Source organism: Hippoglossus stenolepis, chromosome 5 (assembly GCF_022539355.2).
Source record: "Hippoglossus stenolepis isolate QCI-W04-F060 chromosome 5, HSTE1.2, whole genome shotgun sequence".
Classification (NCBI taxonomy): Eukaryota; Metazoa; Chordata; class Actinopteri; order Pleuronectiformes; family Pleuronectidae; genus Hippoglossus; species Hippoglossus stenolepis.
In genome coordinates this window covers 6,972,222-6,996,125 of record NC_061487.1, presented here as the reverse complement: position 1 = coordinate 6,996,125, position 23,904 = coordinate 6,972,222, and the positions used below count along the sequence as shown (strand labels likewise).

The window sequence follows — 23,904 nt, the reverse complement described above, 5'->3', positions numbered from 1 at the left end:
TCAGCGAGCCTTATTATCCAAAAACTCATTTCATTTTCCACACTGCCCCATTGGATTTTATGCACGGCAGTGCTCAAATTCATGATCCTGCTTTCATGGTGCTCCACAGCGTAGCTACGAGTGACTTTCATCATTATTGGTACGCAGTGAATATCTCGAATCACTCTTCAAAAAGCTTATTTCGACTAACATCCTATAAATAGAATGGAGAGTGACATGAGGCTGTTAAACGCAGTGAAGATTGCCTTTACTCAATGTTCTAATGACTTCATTTCTATGCATTTGGAGAAGCACTGATGGATTTTGATGTCTTGTCGCACTTTGTGATGACTCATCGCATCTGTAGTGCTCATTACAAGGGTTGAAGTGTTCTGCTTGAAGACAGCCACTTGACCTTTTAATGAATATTCAGAGAGTGGCAGAATTACTGCCACACGCAGTCCCACCATTTTTTTCACGTGTATTTATCTTTCACTATCTATCAGTATTTGAATGCCAGAGGCTCATACAGCTCTTTGTCATCATATCCAAAAGTCATGGTGAGAGCCTGTGAACAAAAGTAATACTTTAGTGGGAAAACAGCTGTGATTTTACAGAAATCAGTTTCTTTAACTTGAATTTCACACATGCAAGCTTGGTTTTTGATGAAATTTGTTGAGTAAAGTCATAAAACCTGCTCCTTTTTTGTGTTGTCCATCCATTTGTCCGTTTGTTCCATTCTCGTCTACACAATATCTCAGTCACACCTTGAGGGAATTTCTGAATATCTAACACATGTTAGCTTGGACTCAAGGTTGAACTATAGATTTTGGTGGTGAAAAGACGATGTAAACTGTGGCAGTGGCAATGTCGAGGCGGTAATTCTAGTTTTTTCTTTGTGAAATAACACACCAGAGACAGACAGTATTGATGTTCACCGAAACACAACTTCCGTGAAAAGCAACAACATCCCATGTTCAATCTAGAGACTCAAAATTGTAACGAGTAAATTCGAATAAATTTAAATTTATTGTGAAAGTAGATTTTTTTTTCCTTAGACCCCAGCAGGAACTAGAACAACAGGGAAGTGGTCCTAAAAATTAGGTGCTTCTGGTATGAAGGAGACTTCTCTCTGGTGCCTCGACACTGTGATGAGGAATGGAGCACGAACGTCGGGACATCTTATGAAGGTTTCTGATTGGACGGTTTGATGAGAGATGACCGTGCATCTAGAGTTGAGGTGTGCATGGTAAAGGTGGGTCACTCAGTGATCGCGGTGCTGAACTGCCAAAAGAGAAACAGAGGAGAACATTCAAAGACAGCTTACAGGTGATTGGCTAATAGTCAGCCTGTCAGGTTGTGATTGGATGAGAATGAGAATGAGCTGTGAACTGATGCATGTCAAATGACATTTTATGACACTGTCAATTGCACTGAAATGATGGAGATTCACTGAATCTGGCAGAGACAGCTCAGTATATGTCTGCTCTATGCACTGGATGAGTTGGTAGGGGCAATGTTTCCCATTAATTAACAAGACTGCATGGTGGCCCACCATATTATAATATATCCCACCACAGATCCATAAATTCGGACACTTCTGATGACTCTAACTTGGTTCTTTGCTCCGTTGCTGCATTTTATAGTTATGTGCACAGAGCGGCTGGCATTGCAGTTCTTTTTCCCCCACGAGAATATGTCTTTCACTCTTAAGTCTGTGTACCCGTCACTCTGAATCTGTTGTGGCTGAGAGTGACGTTTGTGCGTGTGCACCCCCGCTACCGCCATAGATTGAATAAATTCTGTGGAAAACGCTGGGGGGGTTTATGCCACTGTTAATGCTTTTTTGACCATTTGCAAGGTCACAGCTCTAGATAACAGCATGGCTCTTTAACAAACTGTGAAAAAACATTTCCACACAGGGATTTAGCTTCTGAAATGTGAACCATTTCATCACAGTTGTTTAGAGGCCTGGGAATTGTTGTCATCGTCTTGTTTTTTGATATTTGCACCACAATACCCCTCTTTTACATTCCCCCAATGTCTTTGTGTCTCTATATCTGCCTATTTCTCTTTGCCTTTTTTGTCCCTCTTGTTTCTGCATGTTTTTGTCTTTCTCTGAGGGTCCTTCACAGGTTCTTATCATGTGTTTAGATGTAGAGAGGCCCTCAGAGACCTGCTGCAATCAGCCCGGAGCAGGAAGCCAACATGAGTAGGCTGTGTAAGGACATCATTCTGTATCTAACAATCATAACCCTCTTCTCTGTTGCCTGCCATCCCCCCCGTCTTTGTCTGTTCACCTCTCCCAAGGGTTGTGCACAGGAACCCATTGTCTTTGCTTAAGGTATTCAGTTCTCTCTAAAAGGTGCCCTTGTCATGAAAGTTGATCCATTTAATTGCCTGTAAATGCAGCACCAAATATTTCTTTGCAATGGTTACAGCTTCCTGGGCTCATATAGTTTGGATAAATACGAATTTCAGCCGAAATTTGAGAAAAATCAGAGCAGTTTGTCATCAGATAATTACAGTAGTTATAGTTTGAGCACATGGAGGAAATGAGGCACACATCAGAGATTTGTAACAAGGAGAACTCTTTAAGTCAGTGAAAACCTAGTATGTTATAGAGCTGTCACTTTTTATTCAAAATTTAAAAATTTATTTGAACGAGGGTCGAAAAGTTTATATTCAACCTGTATAAATTCAAAATGTACAGTCTAGAACTGCATCAGACCACTTGAAGTAGTTTGTCTCCTGATCCAGCAGAGGTCAATCACTGTCTGCTTGACCTCATGCCTTCTTGACAAATCATTAAAGTAGGTCAGTAATGTTAGGTTGTTTTGCTATGAAAATGAAGGATGCTTGCAAACAAAGCCGTCCTGTGACAGTTCTCATCTGAGAAGTGGCATGTGTATTTTGTGTTCCACACGTAGATGGCGTAAGATCACAGATGAGGCTGTTTGTTGTCTTTGTACCATGCATAATGCCTTATACCAAATCTGTGGGCTCACCAGAGCAACTTTGAGCGTTCAACCTTGTCCGACTGCATGCATACAATATATTCAGACTGATTGTGTGTAATGTCAAATAGAATTTTTGGAAGAACTGACAGCCCTAGTATATTCATGTGAATAGAATCAGGTGCTATATATTGTTATGTATGACATATCAACTTTACTTTGAAGTTATATATAATATGTTACTTATATTAAACAAAAGAAATGCAGTCATCCTAACAAAATTATATTATTCTGATATCTTATTAAACTTATTAATAGGTTTTAATGAATTATCTTCTTTATCAAAGAAAATGTGTCGGAATTTTTTGGGTCTTAAATTACACTTGTTGAGGTCTTAAAAGGGTCTAAAAAACATAGAATTTCAAAATTGTGCAAGAACCCTCTAAAATTGACATTGCTAACAGGTGCAAGTGACAGTATCAAGCTCCATTGAATAAGTCCTCACAAGCTACTGTATCTAATGTCTTGTAAATTAATTGAAACAGCAAACATAAGTAACCAAGGCCATTAAAGCTTACACAGATTTTTTTTTGGTGTGTTAGTTAACTTTGTATTTGCCTTTAATAACGATGCATCTTATTAAAACACAATGTTGAAGGACTGTGTTTTTGCAAATCTACATCTTAGAGAGATGAAAGTTCTTTTAAAATGTCCTCCTGCAAAGCATTATTTATTTCAGTCAGCTTAAAAAAAACCAGCAAGTTGATGAACTAACAGACAGACTTGACCTCATACTTTTCAGTATCTTGGAAAGTGAAGCACAATCAAATGTATGGATGAAAAACAAACCCATATCACGGTGCCAACTGACACACTGGTGCTGCTTGCACTAAGGTCATTAGTCTTCCATAGTTATTGGTTTTCTGTGGAAAATCTGAGGCTTTCTGTTTCCACCTCAGTTAAAAACCTAAGACAAAATGGTGAATATCCCTTGTACGTGTTATGATTAGTTTCATTTACTTGATAGGGTTACAAAGAGACAGAAGAGGTGTCTAGGAAGACAGGAAGCAAACTAAAATATAGAAACAGATTTGTCTTTCTTTGCCTTACATATGAATCCAATAACACTTGAGAACCACTCCTGAGGCTCGGTTGTGTTCACTGTAATACTTTGTTGAAAAGGTCCAGGTATGTTGAGTAGCTTGTTAATTTAATTAGTGATCATCCTGTGGCCAAATGAGGCCGGGTTGACACTTTGCATACCACAGTGGTTCCTGAGATAACTGTTGCTTAGTGCTCTCCCACTATTATGGCCTTTCACTTGTTTTGCATGCAGCTTTATCTGCTGCTTTTATTTTCACCATCACTTTTAAATGCATATAGATAACAGATACATGTGTTATTGGTCGTAAATACAAGTAGTAAAAACTATAGACCATCTTGTTATGGGACATTGGTCAACATGTGGATTTTTTCCGACCGCCCAGTACTCAACAGTCAATACTATGTGAGTACTCAATAGTAGTCATTAATTCTGAGTATTTTGAGTCCTGAGTTTACTATTAACCTGTAAAGTTTTGTACTGTATCCTGTATGGCTGTTTGGGTGACAACTTAGGCATATAAACATTTGCTGAAGTACTGTGGTTGGTCCTGATACAAGTGTAGTCGTTTGAAGTTACACTGTAGGTTTCAAAAAAGATAAACTCATTATAAAATATACTTTACCCATCCACACATATTTCCATAAAGTCTCCCTGTGTCATGTAATACAAGCATTCATTCCATTACATTCATATCAGCTTTACAAATGCCTGCATTTCCTTCATAATTTCCTTGTAGTATCCATTCAGCTCATACTGTACTGCCCATCTTCAATTACATGGAAGGTCTCCAAATGGTCTCTTCTTGTGATAAGATTCTTTATCACAGCGGCCACTCTTCTAGACTGTTTTACTTATTTTATGTCATTGAAGTGCATATGAGCTGCAACTCTAGGTAATGAGATATGGGAGAGTAAAAACTCAGTGCACACTATGCATAATATTGAACTCTATTCTCTAAACTGTCCCTTATTGCCCTTAATGTCTTTGAACTTACATTGGAGCCATTGGAGCTTCCTCATTTCCTCATGGAGCAGCCATATAGGGTTTCCCTGTTAAATAACAGGTTTTTGAACCTTTCCACATGTGCGCATACCTAAACTCTGACTCTGTATTTTACGGTCCCAGATTGATATTGCACCGTTTAATCCCTCTGACCACTTTATGTTCTCAGCTTGGTTTAGACTATCAAATACCCTTCTCTTCTGAATACTTTATGACCTGATGCCTTCCTCCGGCTCAGTGAAATGTGTCAAGGCTGATCTGGAGTCATTGCTCTTTAATCCCGCTCTGTGCTTTAACGTGGGAGGGATCCTGAGATATTTTTCTGTTACTTTTTAATGGGATCAAATAACCAAGTGAAATATTCACTTTAAATTGTCCTTGAGAAGTAAAATCACCCTGGCTTGTGTAAAATTAGCAAGTGAATTATATATTGATGACATACATGTAATATAATATCTATCTGTAGTTCAGGAGAGGGGAAATAAATTCCTTGTATGAGACATGAATAGCTTTAGATTGCAGGGTTGTTGTATTGGTGTTGAATAAATGATTCAAATAAGAATGTAATGAGATATAACATAATACAGTATTATATACTATCATTTCAACACATGTTATACATGTAACAATATATAATATCAAAGAATCCATTATTCCTACAGTCAATGACTGTTCAGTATTTATTTAAAAGAGCACCTCTAAACAGCAAACACGGTTCAAACTTGTATCACAGGGCTGTAACATCTATAACATTTAGCATCTCAAGCATGCCATTTTAATCTGCATCATATTATTTGTTTACCATGAAAGTATTTGTTTTTTTCTTTCAGGGCCTTATTCAACTCTAAATGTCTGCTTATTTCTTTGCTTATCATAACATATTTGTACCTTAGTTGGACACAACTTTACCTCAGTATGTGACTAAGTTTGCATTTGTGACATTTCAAATATTTTACTTGGCTCAGAACAAACCATGACAGTCTTATGTTTGGGCAACTTCCACATTTACCGACTCAGGATGGTTGTCTCAGGTACCCAGAAAGGGCTGGGAAAGAGATTGACAGGGACAGTAAAAGTTTTATGGATTATTTTCATGGCCAATCGCTCACAGATGCTGTGGGATTTCTCCCATTGCACCCAGCCAGTGTAACTATGACAGACAGGTCTGTAGTTAATGTGTTTGTGAGAGAAAGTGACAGAGAGAGCGGGGAAAGGAAAGCTGAGTGAATCAATATGAAACACACAACTCTACCTTAAAGGCATAGTTCACAGAAAAATTTAAATTCACCACCTCTATGCCGATGGTGAAGTGTTTGAGTCCACGAAACACTTTTGGAGTCTCAGGGGTAAACAGTGTTGCAGCCAAAGTGAACCCTTCTTCAAACCTAATAAAACAACAGGAAAAAACAACATAAAATGCCTCCATACTGCTTGTGTTGTGTCATCCAAATTTCCGCAAGCCCCGACACTCATATTCGACAAAAAAATAAACTAAAATCGAAACGGCGTCATTTACACCATGTTTTAAGCCTAACGTCTACTACCCGAAGTAGCGATGCTAGCTAGATTTTTCCTGGTGATTTTATTTGACTCAATATCTTAGTCATATCTAAGTCATTTTGCATTACCTCTCTAAAATTGTATTTCCATTTTCCATTGTTCATTAAATGTGACATGATCAAATAATTCTTCTTTGTCGGAGATGTCAACTACTACAAAGGATTTAGTCGTTGAAAATCTGTATAATAAAAACCTCCTGCGGAAATTGATTTACCCTAGAATAATTTAGACCGCTGCCCAATTCCATCAATACCAAGCACAGATCCTCCAGTGTGGCATATTGAGGGGGAAAAAACAATTCAGTGCTTTGCCATTATCTCTTTCATTCACCCGGTTCCCCAAGCTCAACCTCACTGTTGCAGAAGCCTTTTCATATGCTTTGATCCTGTTAATAATCATTTGCTATGCAGCTGAGGAAGAAGGGCAGATTGAGAAAGCAGCAGAATGCAATGTGCTGATAGTGGCATTGAGAAACAAGGGGAGAGCTTGGAAACTTGGAACATTTTGTGGTGTGGGAGTTTCAACAACCCTGTGTTGTCCTTCCCAGATATTTTCACACAATATGAAAAAACATAAAATGGCCTCGCTCAAGGCTTTTTTGCTGTCCTGACAGTATTGCTGTCCTGATGAAATAAACTTGAATTGGAGATCATTTTTCCCCGGTTTTGCCAAAGAATTTGAAAAAGAAAGGATGTTACTGATATTGAAATTCATCTTTCCCTGTCATACTCTATACCTCTGGTGAAAACATTTTTCTTCCTGGACTGGATGCTTATCTTGAGTGGTTCTGGATGAGCTGAGAAAAAAAAAACTGGAATCATATCCCAACTGGTCCTCTCTCCGCTGGCAAGGTCGAAAAAGGAAAGCACTTGCTGGGGGCAAAACCGAGCCAAGAAGCTCAACTGTTTCTTCATCCTTTTCTCTCCGCCGGGGCTTGAGATAGATTACTATGACTTTCTCCCATTTCTCCATAGATACTGGAGCTCATACGGGGCCTCTCATCCCTACTGGAGTCGTGATCAGAAAGCAAAAAAGTCTCCATGTTTCCACTGAGGGACAGAAAGCGTTTGAAGCTGTTTTGCTCTATTTAAGACAGTCAATACCTCTCCTGAAGTCCTAAGTGTCCATTAAAAAGGGCTGTAATGCAGTATAGTATGCATATGGACATCTGCAACAGAAATTCACACCACACTGGTTTGTGGAAATTGTGAATTTTCACTAGTCTGTGGAATACATAAGTGAATCCACAGATCAGAGGTATGAAATCCACAAAGTTTGAAAATGCCAAAAAGTAAACTCAAAAAGTGATTATGGAACTTTCATCCGTGTTTGTCCGACATAGCTTTATAGCCATATTGTCAAAGTAGCTACCATACGAGCTCTTGTAGGGAAACTGTCAACCCTTGCATCCATTTCAAAACCAGCTTCACTTCCTGAATGAGTCATGATTAATTCAAATCTGATTGATAGCTTACTCTTGTTTCTACTTTTATAATGTTATTTAAACACGTTTATGATCCCAGAACTCATTAATACAATTGTTATTGAGGTTCTAGGTAAATTGCCATTTTAATAGAAGAATGGGTGAAGGCTCACATCCTTCTCTCACATTGTTGCTGCAGAAACAACATGCCAAAGGGAGCTATCATAGTGACAAAGCAGTGATTTCCTGAGTTCTCCCACCAGCAGGTAGGGCATCTGATAGTGAAGGACAGAGGGATTGATGATCCTGGTATGCTGCCTGTCACTCCAGATTGAGAAAATAATAATAGGAGCGAGGGATTGTGTCACTCTCTGATGAACAGGGGGATGGATGGCAGTGACAAAGCGGGAGATGTGCTAACATGTGTGTGAGGGCTGTGATTAAAAACAGCTGTTGTTGAGGAGTCAGTGGTGTTTGTGTGTCTGAATGCACGCATGACAGGGATATTTATGCAGGCGTAGCGCCTACCATACAGACATGTAGCTCACATTGACAGATCAAGCGCGGTAAACCTTAATGGCAGGTTGGCCGTACATAATGGTGTCTAACCACAGGCATTCTTCTTGGAAGTCATCTGAGATTAAGTGTGGTTGCAGACAGTCTGTAACAGTTGACTCATTGGATTTGAAAGTCACTGACGATCCAGAATTCACAGGCAAACCTGCCCCTGGAATAAATATGGATAGAAATTATTTAGATTTTTCAAGCATATTGTCACATAAGCTGCTTTCAGACTTGCACTGAAGTTTGGGCATTTTCGAGAATTTTTTTATCGGGGCTGAATGCGATACAGCAATTGTTGGGGTCATATGCTACAGATATTTTCTGGAACCTTTTCTGCTAGCCCCTTAGTACAATGTCCAGAAAATTCACAGTGAGCCAGTGGTCATGTTTTGAACATGTGTTGGACACAAAATCAGAAAAGTACATATATCTCGGCATGAAAAAGAGTTGCCATAAGCATAGAGGAGGTTGACAAAGAAGTCAACTTGGAAAAATAATGAGACCCGAGAGCTTATGATTATGTTTTGCATACATTTTACCGTTGTATACTCCTCTAGGCATTTCTCCTTTTTGACCGGCAAACTGCGGAAAATGTTCAGACCCAATTTGTTATTTTGGGTTTATATAAAATCTGTACAATTGATGGTAAATTGCGGATTTTCAGTAAAACCTATTAAACACTTCTTGTGATGAACCATTGTTGTAAGAGCATTTCTCGTCCTTTCTGAAAGAAAGGTACATCTGTTTCATATTGCATGGTTCACAATGAGCACTGGTTCCCCTTACAAGTAGCCTCATACAACATGTGTAAGTCATCCATCTGAAGTGTCGTAGGGCCCATGTGTTTATGTATATATTGAATACAGAATTAATTCTTGAGAGAAATATAGTATCATCCCTGTGTCCCATGGTCACATGGAGTGATAAGAGTGCTTTTCTTAATCTGATCCCTGAGATGGATGAGCATCAGTGACCACAAAGGCTACAAAGGCCCTTGACTTTATCCCATCTCTCTTACTTAACTTTTATCCTACTGAGTTCTTATCCCTGACTTTACTTTTCTTCTTCATTTGCCCTTACACCATCCCTTCAGATATATCCTTAGCAACCAAGGGTCTAAGAAATGGCAGGGTAACATTTTCCTTGATTTCCTCCTTTTGATCTATATCAATTTTTAGATGTATTGCTCATATTCAGAGCTTATTCATGACATAATGAAGTAAATGCCATAAAGTACATATTTCATTGATATCTTAAATCTAATACACATTGTAACCATTCGTCAAAGCCTAATGCTGCACTACTGCAATTTAATGAACTATTAGCCCTTGCCTCTCTTTATAACCATGCCCTTGTGGGCCATTGGAGTAATTCCACCCCCAGTGCCCTGTTTTTATTCTCAATCTAGGCCCTGGCCCCTTAGTGTCAAAGTCATATGGTCCAGATGTTCGCCCAGACGATGGGGTCACATAGACCTCACCAAATCATCTGCCAACTGCACTGACATCTGCATGCATAGTACCTTTGTGGTCAATAGGAAATGGCCTCTTTAAACTAATTGAGTACCGCTGTGCTACAAGACTAAACACTGGAAAAACCTTGTAGCCACCAACAGTTTCTGTCCTCATCCTTAGATGCAAAATATAGAAGCTTGGTAGCCAGATTTGCTTTGATTGTAAAAGTCCCCCATAGCACCCACCTCATTAAAGTCCAACATGAGTAAGTAATTTTTGAGGGAGCACTGGAAACTAGGCCTATTAGATGTGGGAATTTGGGGCAGGCTCATGAGCAGCACACAGGTCGATGGATGCATTGAAGAGAGTGCCTTTTTGAGATTTTTTAGTTAGCAGGGAATACTACAGTATAAACTACTGTCTTGAGTTGACATAGATGAAACTCAAACATCTAAGAAAATAAGTGCTTGAGGCCTGTAATTAGCATTAATCTAATGTGATAGGATTATTATCCTGAAGTCCCCAAAAATCCCCTATATCCTTTGAAAGTACTGCATCTTTTGTCGAAAAGAAACGTAGTTCTACAATATTACATAGATGCTATACTGGGAATATTTCCACTCCACAGCAGTTCCATTTACATTAGAGAACAATTATGTGTGATAATCTCTTTTCCTTTTTTGACCTAGAAATCAAGTTTCTAATATGAAGTGTGACCGAGACTGTTCCTGTTAAGCACAAGTAGATTGTGGCACATTTATGCAAATGTAGCTGTAACTCTTGTGATTCTGTATTCAACGTTATGTTGCATCATTAACATCAGGACCTGTGTCTATTCTCGTTTTTGTGACCACTTGCAGGTGCTTATGTAGTTCTGACTTGAACTGTGACACCATGGCAGTTTTTTTTTTTACGGCTGACATTTTGACATGAATAACAGCAAAAAACACAGGTGTTACTCATAAAATTAACTGGCTCTGTTGATCCAGAGTCAGCACGCAAAAGATCACCAGCCTGAAACTGAAGTAGCTGTCAAAATGTCTGCAGTGATAAATGGCTATTGGGTGCTTTATCTTGACAATACACCCGCACACCAGGAGTTGGAAACAAGCAAAGATTTTGTCCACACTAATACAGTACAATTATCACTCCCTACTAAGACTAGTTGCTTGATTTGCCTGCATACAACTTTCCTCTTCTCCTCTTGAGCTGATTGTTTGCTGTTTTCAAACAGATGACAAAATCTAACAGTTTGTGCTTAATGCGCTTACAGAGCAGGACTTCCAGTTAGTGTTGGCCAAAGCACTGCGTCACTGCACAAGGTGACTACATTGAAGGGGGTGGCGCCCTGATTTGCGTCAGGTACAGCTTTTGCCTGTTTCAGACATAGTTCAGGACAAAGTTAACATAGTCTGTGAACTTTGTCCTAGAGCAGTCGCCCTTCAACCGGAAGGTTGGCGGCTCGAATCCCAGCCCATGCCGAAGTGTCCTTGGGCAAGATGCTGAACCCTTAATGGCCCCTTATAGATGTCGAATTCCCTAACTGGAAGTTCCGTTGGCTAAAAGCGTCAGCTAAATGACATGTAATGACATGTAATAAAAAAGTTCTGTTATCTACTATCTTAGCTCCATTGTAGTTTCAATGTAGAACATTTTTGTAGCATGAAAAGGAGACATACTGTTTGAATCACTGTTCAGATTACTTTGCCAAAACAATATTTACAATGTCATATTTTAGCACATAGTTGTAGCTCACCCTCCTGGCTCTAAGTTTTAGCCAATGAAATATAAATTATAAATCATCCTAGTTTTTTTTTATCCAGATGTATTTCCTTTCCTCTTAAAACATTTTATTAGGGTGTAGATCGCAGGCCCAAGGAGAGAAAAATGCGTTCAAAATGCTGCACATCTGATTTTCCTCACTGCTTTGCCCCTCATATCCTTAATATTACTTATTTACGAAGGGGAGATAACTTACTCTGTCTAGACTCGGCCACTCTACAAGGCATTAAGCTACTGAAACATCTACTAAATTTGTACTTGAGGTTGCCTGCGCTACGATCCATATCTGTGGAGGTTGACAGCTGCTCTGCTCCGACTCTGTCTGCAAGATGTAAGGTAAAGAGGCATCATGAAACTGATAGGTCTCACTGGGAATTCAGTCTTACCGAGAGGATTCAGCTCAGCCTCATTCTCTCATTCCGTCGCCTTTTATCCTTCCTTGGAACAACATGAACAACTTCTTAATGGGCCTTGATGCTGAGCTTGTTGTTAGAGCGCTTCACATATGGGGGACTGAACATGAATTGATATTGCTACGCTGTCTGTCATCTTTCAGTCATCCTGTTACTCTTCTTATTTCCCTTAGTTTTTTATATATGCTCTCTTTAAATGTGACAAGATTTGTTGATTAGATTCTCACCATCCTTTACTTGTCTGAGCTACTTTCCTCATCACTCTCCTCTGTTATGTTTTGGCTCCCTCATCATCAGCTGCACTGTCATACTTGTTCCCTCCCTCCCTCCCTCCCCCCTCCTTGCATAGTGCTTGAGCTTCTCCTCCCTCCCTCTCTGTCTCTCATTCATGCACCGGCTGCATCTCGACTACGTTTGTCATGTGGCTCTTTCCGCCGTTCGTCTGCCTGCCCGCGGCTCGGATACACGCCACTGTTTTGTAAGTAGTTAGTCACCTTGTTTTTTTTTTACACTCTGTAACTCCCTCCTCTTCCTGCGCTTTCAGAACTAACAACTGTTGCTGTCTGCACTGCATGACGGAAGCTTATTGCTTATTGCTAGCATACTGCCAAGCTCAGAGACACAGATGGACAGGGTGATCTCACAGGACTTCAGAGATCTGCAAAGAGAAGATTGTGAAAAGGGATGGATTAGTGAAGTCAGGGAGACGCTGAGGAGTCTCTGAGGAGAGGGAATCACCGGCCATTCTATCTATCATTATTATCTCCTCCTGTCTGGAGTGCCTCAATGTTCAGAGAAGGGACTTCTTCTGACAGGACACCCTTTAATCATACAGGATGTTTGTGTTCGGACAGACTGGCTGATGTTAATGAGCGCTCATGGAGCAAAAGCAGCTTTCTTAGTTAAGTGTTTTTAGACGACAATGGAAGTGTGTCAGGGCTGGAAAATGCTTTTCTGTATGCTTAACCTTTTTGACACAACCATAGGTGTTTATGTTCTTTTGTCTTGTCCTAGTCTTTTATACAACATGGTATCAGTCATGTGCTCACTTTTCTCTCGTTTGAATATTGAATTTGTGTTTGAGTAGCTTTCTCAGCTTAAAAAAAAAAAAGAATAGAAGCTATATCTGCTTACAGGGACTGTTGTTTGCACCCTGACTCGTCTCACTGCATTTACAGCACAATCCTTCACAGTCTGCATAGGAAATCCAAACCATAATAAAAGGATCTTTAACAGGATTTCATCCTACTGTAAAAATGGACCAAAGCTCTAAATTGACTGAAATAAAGGAGAGAGAAATGCACAGTAAGATTCATCCTGTTCTCAATGCGGATATATACACACACACACACACACACACACACACACACACACACACACACACACACACACACACACACACACACACACACACACACACACACACACACACACACAAACATCTAGGTAATGCTTTTTCTGCCAGACCAGTGACAGTGTGTCTGTTGGCAGTGATTTAAACACCAAGTGGTAATGAATTACCAAGTGGAACAAGTAATGGTAACAGTGAATGGTTGGTTATGTTCTTGTTTCCAATCCATTCTGTGCTAATTTCCTATGGAGGATGAGTCAATTTGGCCTTAATTTCAGTCCATTCATGTATTTCACTGAGCAGTAGATTTGTAACTCAACCTTAAATCATCCAGTTGATTTACAGGTGAATAAGAGATTATGGAGTCAAATCTTAAAATGATTAGCAGATGCACCAAATGTAGGCCAAAAAATGTTGAAGGGCTGTTTTGCTTATTTTGACATACCTCCACTTACATCAAGTAATGGCACCTTACCTAAAGGAAAGCAAGAATTGTCCAGTAAAATACGAAAAAATGTCATGGATGATGTCAAAAACACTAGACGGTATTATAGAGAGAGAGACCAATACTTGAACCTGTGCCAAGACGGCCTCATATAGCTTCCATGCCCCTTTACCTCGGTGCACATTTTTTCTCTCTCTCCCCCTTTTCCAGTTTTGAATTGCTTCACAGCAAACTTTCCTCCAGCCAGATGTCTCAGCTAAGGTGTAAGTTGGCAGAGTTCCATCGCTCTTTATTCCCATTTGACCTACAGGGGAGCGCTGAGGTTAGGCTGTGACAAAGTGAATCGACTGGGCAACATAAAACTTGGAAGCCTCCTTCGACAATTGTGGAGACAAATGGAGAAACTGTTGTTGCCAGTGAAAAGCAGTTTTCATTTGAACTAATTTGAAAAATGTTCTGTCGGGATAATTTCTTAATTTCTTAAAATACTGTTGGCCAAAAATGTACAGTCCGTTTCATTACTTGCATTTATTTCATTCTGGCAATATAAATTAATGTAATAAACATTTTTGCATTTCAATCTGGCATTTTTGTCCACATTGTTTTGAAAAACTAACACTTACTGGTCTTGCTCTGTAGTTCTGTGAAAAACTTTCACAATCACAGATGGAACACTTGCTGTAAATGTTTACATTTTACACTTGCTTTTAATTTGTGCCAAGAAGCATATTTTGATGGCATTGCTTTTCATTATTTCTGGAGGCTTTTTTTTTCTCCAAATAATGTCAAGTGGAGGGCATCTTGTTCGTTTTGTAGCTAACTATAACAGATTGGTAAAAACTTTGCTAAAGATCCAACAGGCTTGTTGTGATGAGGGAGTGGAGCCAAAACACAGTTTTAAGTATGGATTCTGTGCCAATTCTTTGTCTGAGCCCAATGCCCATGATGAATTATGATGAGTCTTGTTTTACATACCACTGCTTCAGGGCATAGGTTTTAAAAAGGATTGATACTAGCCTCCTTTGAGTTCTTGGAGAAGATTTTGTTCCACATACTTTTGAAGCATGCTTTTCAGAAGAATCTGGTTTTCTGGTTGTAGGGTTTCAGAAATTGTGTGGCATAACACTACTCAGCAGTGTTTCCCATAGAATAAGATGTGTCTGTGGTGATAGTGGCACCTGGGGGATAATAATTGTGATATCCCAGTGACGTACTATACAAATGGCAGGTGTTGTGGTTTGGTCTGCCAGATGAGAACTGCATGCCTTTCGTGCTAATATGCGCACCTAAAGCTGAAACTGCCGAGGTTAGTTATGGCTGTCTGACGAGGACGGTAAAAACTTTATGGTTTTTTTTATTTTATTGACTGTCAGCAACACAGTGGGATTTCAGCCCGTGCAGCTTGTGACCAGTCTGAATAAGACAGCCAGGTCAAATTATGTGCATGTGTGTGTGAGAGACAGAAAGTTTGACAGCAGGTCAAGTGCTGCAAACAGCTGTACAGTGAAGCAAGCAACATCACAAAACTCCAAGTAGGAGATATGTGTTGTTATGGGAATGAAATTCTGGATCATTATGAAACAGTGGCAGGACAAAGTAGGCAATGGCGGGCCGCCACAGTCTAGTTAATTATGGGGAAACATTGAATGGACTGTTGGTTGACTAAACACAGTCCCAGTTTTGAGGTATTTTTGGACAGAAGACCTGCAGTCACCATGTCCTGCATATTTTTAACCACTTAGAGGTGCACCGGTGCTGCCTAAACAGCTTGACAAATAAGTATAAAATAGTTTAAATCTTTCTATAAGACAGAACATTTATTATTATCTTCAGAAGGACAGCTCCAGCAGTTGAATAGGCTCTAAAGGCAAAAATAAATTTACTTTATTGGATTTGTATTCATAAAATATGAATGTATGGTCTGCGATTAGGGTGAGGGGAATGCATAGTGGCTAAGAACCAACAGAGCATCGGATGTATAATTCTGTCTTTAACCTTCTTCACCTTTAGAAACACTCTCCCTGAACTTTTGCTATTATGAAAATGAGCCTCAACTGTCTGGAGCAGTACTCTTGACTCTTAATCTTTCCTTCATGGCACGCATGACACAGAAAGCTATGCTACCTACCCAAGAGCCCTGCACTGTCTAAAAGAAAAATGACATTTCTTCTTCCACCTGTGTCTCTTGAGCTTTTTTTTAGACATGAACTTAAGAGAATGTCGGCGTAATGGGCTCTGGGCTCTGGACTCTGGACTCGCAACAGAGATCAAATATTTGTGTTTACAGCACGCACATAAGATAACTAAAACGCAGTGTGTTGGTACCATCTCAGTTACAAATATACTCAATCAGACCAAGTTATAAAGGGGAGGCTTATATACAAAGGTACAAACTGCATTTATTCACTAATGTATGGGTTTAATCACCACAGGACCTCCAGGGATTTATACTCCACATTCCAATTTTGACAGATCATTTTTTCCATTCTTAAGTGATTCAATTGGCTCATAAAAAATTCAAGGCTCCTGAAATGACTGTGGCTAATTGCATAACCCTATCAGATGCTTCTTCTGGGGAAAACTTAATGCCGAACGTTTCTTTGGATTGAATCTGAAAAGGCAGAACAGTTTTGCGTTATTAATTTTTCTTGTATGTATAGCGACACTTGGAAGTCTTGAAACACATCACCTCGAACAGATCCTGCAGCAAAAGGAGGATTAAATTTGAATGGGCTGAGCAATTTCAATACACCGACAGAAAATGTGCACCTTCCTTCACAGTTGACATTAAATCCACCAACAGGATTAGGAGAACTATTACTCTCCAGTTTATTTCAACATGCAGGATGCCAGGACAAGATGGATGTTTTCATATTCCTCAACTGAGCATTGTGCATGTATTGTCAAATGTAAAACATGTTACATTGACCAGTGAAATATGCACATGAACATAAAAGAAACAAGACTGTCATGACTGACCGTTAAACCTCAAAGCACCCAGAATCACTACAAAGAAAATAGCATTCACGGTCATAATTTTTTGGCACTTACTTATAGCACTTTGTAGTTTGGCTTGCTTGAAGAAATTGTACTTTCTTGAATCTTGTTGTTCTGAGTTTGTACCCTCATGGTTGAATGCACTTATTGTAAGTCGCTTTGGGTAAAAGCGTCAGCTAAATGTAATGTAATGTAAAAAATGTCAAATGTTGGAGTTTTGGTTTCTGATATAACACTGGCTTTTCTACTCAGAGGAAGACAATTAAGTTCCCAGTGTGCTAAAGGCCCTCTGAGTTGCAATACAACAGCACCGTTTTACTCTGAAATACATTTTTTTCAATGGCTTGCACCATGCAAGGACAGTTTTTCGTTGGGGCGAGCAAAGCGCACTAGAAGTGCAGCAAATTCTTCCAATAGAAACAAAACATCCAGCTTAAAAACTGAAAACTCCTCCTCCTGTTTTGCTCTGAACTAAGTAGCAAGTGCAGCGCAAATAGCTTTCTATCTGAAAGGGCCATAAAAGCTTATATTTGTGTAATGATGCTCCATCTGTTGTACTTATATTTATACGGAATATTATTGAGCAATTACAGTTACAATTTATACAAGAAATGCCATCTACCACATACTGTAACCTAGATGAATTAAAACCTTTTTGTATTTGCTCGACTGTATGTCCGGTAAACAGTTGCTTCGATAACAAGATCTCATGGTGATTTTAAGCTTGAATGAGTTCATATGTTTGTGTATTAAAGGGGACATAGCATGCAAATTCCACTTTGTTAGTGCTTCTACAGGTTAATGTGGGTATCTGGCATTTCTCCGCTGGTCAGCCCCATAGACTGTATATATAAGGTCAGCCCGCGATTCTGCTTTCTCCGCTTGTTGTTGTACCCGTTGAATGTCGGGGTTCGGGGGTAAATGATGGTCTTCATAGCCCCCCCCACCTCTCTTTCTCTCTCTGTCTGTCTGCTTGTGTGCTTGTAGTGGATGGGCAGAGGGGGACATTTAATTATGTGATTGGGAAAATTAAAACTCCAGGACAACAGAAGGGGAATACAAAGTATGGGATGCATATTTGATAATTTATATCACATAAAATATGTAATTTATATCGTTTAAAATCATGGGGGGGAGGGGGGAGCTGGCTCATTAGCATTTAAAGGAACAGGCACTCAAAACAGGTCACTCTGTGGAGGGCTGTTTTATACAGGGTAAAAAGGGTGCTGTTTTATATGATCCTTGTGGTATTTTGACCAAAGTATGTTACAGACATTTCATTAAGACCCCAAGGAACCATATCAACTTGTGGTAAAATGGGCATGCTATGTCCCCTTTAAAGTTTCCACAATGTTGAGGAGACTTCTTCAAGCAAAGCTAACAAAATGATCTGTCTTCTTCTCTCCCTCTGTCTCACTCCGTTTCCCCTCCTGTCACCCTCCCTCTTCGTTGTTTCCCTCACACTCATACACAATGATTATCTTCCTGACTCTGTTTCTGCTTCCTGGTCTCTGTAGGTTCCAGCGGTAGGTGCTCTCTGCTCCACCAGCTTTGACTCGATGGCTGCCACAGCTGCTGCTTGATTCATTGCTGTGAGTATACTCCTTTTTTGTAGATTTGTGTCTGTGTGAGTGCATATTGGTCTGTTTCTCAATCTGTGTTTCTCCCATGTCCTCCTAGGCTTTTAATGGTTCTTTAGCTAGCAAATGCAGCACACACACACTTGAAATAATGGCTTACAAAATCTTAATTTTATCCTCAGCAGTAGATGTCTCCCTGTGGCGTTATTTGCTGTACTGTTTTGTACTGAGATACATTTTTGTGACTCTAAATGTTGATGCCAAGTGAGACTGGTAACTCCCCATGGACCAGAGTCATGTAGTGATTAGTCTCCTGTCTCACTGTGTTTATTATCCTGCTGATTCCACTCAATACGGATCCAGCACATTCTAGTATTAGTAAGACCAGACTGGCTTTTTCCAAAAACAAAAGCTGTGTGCATGAAGACTGTGTTCCTAACTTAATGACTGACACACTTATTGATATTTATTACAGCTACCCGACTCACTCTGTCCATATTTGATACAGTAAATAATGAAGCCAAAACAGCTGTTGTAGAAATTTTGGACTAAATGGTTTCTGAACAGCCGTTGTGCATAATGTCCTGAATAACTGGATTAGTTGAGATGCACAACAATGGAGGAACATTGTGTGAACATTAGATTATGATACCATGTGGGGGTACTGGACTGTTGTACCAGTTCAACATGGTAAATGCAGCATGCCAGAAATGAAAACTTAATGATTTTACATTGAACTATGGCAGAAATAAAACTATATGGATTAGTTAAACGAGATAAAAGCATTACCGTAGGACTTAATCCATGCAAGTGTTTCAGAAAGTGTATAACAGTCCAGAGCATGGACAGTTTCACCTGCTATTTGGCTTCATGTAGGTGCAGTGGCAAGAATTTTGATTTATATTTAGAAATAATAGATGAGCCTCCTCCGCATTATTCAGGCGAGAGGTGGAGCAGCAGGGTGCAGCAGGCAGAGACAGGAAGTGACGTATTAACTCCGCTGCGTAGATCATGCGATCATGGTTACAGTACCCCGACAAATTTTTCAGCTCTTATCACCACAAACTCTCTTGACATCTTCATTGGTGTCTTCTACGCATTTTAATCGTGAGCTATTTGTTTTCTTTTAGTTTTTTGCATTTTTGCATCTGTCGCGTTTTAGAAGCATCATCAAACCCCCCATTTGCTCGTGGTAAATCCAGCGGGGGAACCCCTGCTGTCTTCACACTTTTTGTCTTCTCCTGGATTTAAAGTTCCTAGAGACTACGGAGTGTCTCACTTGGACATGATGAGCCTGTCCTATATTTTCCACTTAAACAACAGTCATAACAGACCAATCTGATGTTTGTAGTATTTATTTTATGTGAATAATTTTTTGTCCATTGCATGTGATTTATTAAAGGTGGCCAGCCATGCATTATGGCACTGTGCTTTAACTGGGCACTCAATTGAGAGGGTGCAGATTTATCAATGGATTCGTCCTACTGACTTCAGATTAAGTGTAAAGCAGTTGTGGACAACAGATACTGTCAGAATCAGTGCACTCTGCACTTGGCACCAAAATACCACACAGATGCACAAAGTTTATTTCAGGGTGAGAAAAAACTGAAATGTCAGAGCAGCTTGCACCAGTCGCGGCACAGCCGTGAACATACGGCCCAGAAGGTCAGAGGTTACTACTCTGTTACTGAAAAACTGATCTAGTGAATTTAAATGTGTTTTCATTATGGGACTGTTGGGCCTTGGCAGAGGCATGGACTCCTACTTAGTGCCATTCTGACTGCTGGTTGGTGCTGGGCAGGTACAGCTTTTTTTTTGGCAGAAAAAAGCCACCTGTTTGTGCAAAGCTGGAGAAAGCAGCGAGAGGGAATCAGAAAAATAATGTTGTCTTGCCATTAAACCAAAAGAATAACATAATAACACACACTAAAATGCTCTGCACAGTTGAGTGAACTGCAAAGTTCTCTGATTATTCACTGTATATAAATCCTTGAATGCTTAGTTTTAATGCTAATTGTTGTGAGGATTTTATCGATGACATTGTCCTTCCCTTATTATCTTGCTAATGATCTCTGTTTCCATATGCCTCAGTGCCAGCTTGGTGAAAAAGCAGCCATTTGTGTCATTGTGTCTCAACAGGTTTGGGTCCTGCTCTGTTAACATGTGCTCCGTCTCCACCACAGATGTTACTGTGCTTGTATGAAAATAATAGATTCATGTGCTGCACTTGACATTTTTACAAAGAAACACTAGAGAACCTTCGTCTCTTTGGTTTTGCTTTTCTTTGGTGCTTTGTTTTGAGACCTTAAAGACACATAAGCACACACGCAAACACTTGGAATGAACTGTATGGGGGAAATAACTTCTTCTGAATATACTGTAAATCAGAGGACTTTATTTGGAATAAGGATAGCCCGGGGAGGCCAAGTGCTACAAGGGAAAGAATGTCCTTTGCGTAGTTCAAGGATGTTTGGTTGATACAATTTTTGCAGAGAAATCATGGGATCTCAAAAAAATTGCAAACTCTTATAAATATCTCAGGGACTGGTTGAATTTATGATAATTTCAAGGCTCCTCTGAGATACTGAAGATTGCAAATGTTTGTGATATTGATGCTGATGCTGAAACTACATATTTTTCATCTCTTCATGATGCCAAGGGAAAAATAAAAAAAAATGTTACTTAGCAGCAAACACTTGCAGCAACCAAATGGTCCTCACAAAGATAATAAGTACAGGAACAGACACACTCATGCACCCAGTTAAATGGTTTGGGGCCAGTCAGAGGAAGAAAGGAGGATGATATGCTTGTTCAGGTAAAGGCATGCAGGGGGGCTTTGCCTTCTGTGAGCCTATACAAAGCATTCAAAAAGCTTTTGACCCATAGATAGCTGCTCCTCTTCGTCCCCTTTGCACTTCACCTGAAAGCAATATGGTGGCGTAGGATGACATGCTCCCGCTGCATCTGCCTTCTCCGGGATCCCATGGTATCTGCTGCTGCTGTTTTGTTTTTGCTCTTGGCAGGGTAAAGCATGGAGGTGTTGTGTTTACTGTAATTGGATGATGTGGTATTCCCTTTGAGCTCTTGATGCCAGCAGTTGTTTTTCTTGGCCCACACCTCCAGTGTTGTGCCAGTTCACACTTAAAAAAGATCTTGTTAAAAGTTCAGTTCATGAAAATTAACTAGTTCACGTTCATAGTTTTATTTTCATAAGTTCACAGTTCCAGTGTGGACTGTAGTGGAAACTGTATTTTCACTGTTTGTTGCCACTGTTCTTCAACACTTATCTTCTGATTCATGTTAACACTCCTCTTATGAGGAGTGTGGGCTGAGCCACGAGGCCTGTGTGCTGTTCACTCGCTCCCGGTTTTTCACATGATGGCCGATACGAAGAGGATAAAAAAAAAAAAACATTGCTGTTCATCATTTCATTTTGTAAACTGAATCAGTTTACAAATGAAAATGAAACTTCAGTTCAGCGCTCACAAAAATATTGAACGCGTTCATGCACAACACTGACACCTCACTTTCATCAAAACCACTACGAGACAAATGAACCTTCATACTACAAGAATGAAAGCTATATGTGTCTATCCAAAACAGAAATACAGTAAACAACTATTCACTGATTAGGGATTGGTTGTTGTTATTGCTGTTGTTGTGATATTGAGCTGCCTGGATGGGGCAAAGCCTGCTCAAACATGATTGGTCAAATTAGAAACAGAAAACATAAGACTTCCGGCTCCAAAATCTTTTCCCTTGCCTACAGATTCTGCACATTCACATGCAGAATCTGTTCATAGAGTTCAATTATTTTTTGACTAAGACACAAGTAATGGCAACTTATTGAAGTTGGTTTTCAATATAAAGCTAAAATTCTTTAAGTAGTACAATGATTTTAGTTTCTCTTTTACCCTCCTGTTCCTATTTCTTTCATCAAAGTCGGTCACGTTTTGGAATAAATCCCGATTTCACACAACACCATAAGGCAGCTGTGAATGTTCTCCTAACTTGAGCCAGATTGGATTAGCATAGCAATGCTCCAGAGAGCACAGTAAGCAGGCAGAGAAACGGACAGAGCCGTGGTTAAATCGTTAGTGAAATAAGCCTGTCCCCCCATTACCATCAGTCTTCAGTCCAACTCCACCATGAAGAAAAGAGGGAGGGGGTAGTTTCTACACCCACAGAAACCACAGTTTCTTTTTATTGGTGGTAATTGCGAACTGTTATCAAATCTGCCCCCCCCCCCCCTCTTTTCTCATTTGTCTCCGAGTTGAACACTGTAGCAGAAGCAGGCGATTGTTCTTGGAAGAAACTAGGACAAGCTTTTTTTCCAGCAGCTTCGGTTTTGTCTTGGGGCTGTTTCTGTCTTTTGCAGCTTCCTATATATTCTGCCTATACACTGTCTTTCTCATGCTTGCACTTCAGAAGGACTAATTAAGGCAGAAGTATGCTGGAGTTGAATTTAAAAGTACCAGGAGTACTACTTTATTCATCTTTCCCTTCCCTTACCTAGTAGTCTTCTAAAATACTTAGTATATACAGTATATTATACTTGTTCTTTTGATGTTGACCTAAGTCTGACAGCGCCAATATTTTGTAGTCTTTCAATAATTCTTAATAATGGTTTAGATCTTAAATAGAGCAAAGAATAAAGTGGTTGAGAAAGCAGCTGACAGAAAGGGAAAGCTAAACTGTTAAGTTTCATAGCTATTAGCACATTAATAGTACATTCATTGACAGGATGACAACGTCCTGTCTGCTCTGCCTAAAATAGCAAAGGCAACTATATTTCAGGCAGTAAGATGTATTTGTGATATTAAAGTCCTGAAGCCATGAGAATTTGCTGTGATCCGAACTGGTTGCTGTTCAATGCATCCTCACTGGAATCCCAGAAATACCCGGTGATGCTACCCTCAACAGCGAGGATGTTAGTTAGGAATCGGGGAAGAGAAAACCATCCTCTCTTCTCCACAGCCATCACCAACCTGCCCCTGGGTAATCACTGTGTCAGTTTTACACCACAGTGTGGAGACTATGAGCGAGTGAAAGAGAGAGAGAGAGAGAGAGAGAGAGAGTGAGAGAGAGTGAGAGTGTGATATAAGAAAACTGTTTGTGAGAGAAAAAATCTGATGATGACACGCTTGTTATTTATAGCCCCACATCCGGATTGTACATTAATACAGACCTGCTGTGTGTAGAAGGTTTTTGTATATATTGCACATTAAATGCTTTTTTTCTCCTTTTTCCAAAACCAGATCATAAATACAGGAGTGAAATTATATGTGACAA

General features: G+C 39.7%; 1 protein-coding gene across 4 annotated transcripts in view; it reads left to right on the top strand.

The window, feature by feature from the left end:
* The window catches only part of peak1 (pseudopodium-enriched atypical kinase 1), a 98,817-nt gene that overhangs the window by 29,708 nt on the left and 45,205 nt on the right, over positions 1-23,904 (top strand). For 3 of the 4 annotated variants that reach the window (XM_035156886.2, XM_035156885.2, XM_035156887.2), the window contains exon 3: positions 18,550-18,624. The gene's annotated coding sequence lies outside the window, so the exon portion shown is untranslated. Of the gene's footprint in view, positions 1-12,623; positions 12,718-18,549; positions 18,625-23,904 lie in introns of those variants that run through there. The other variant, XM_035156888.2, reaches the window with a different exon arrangement.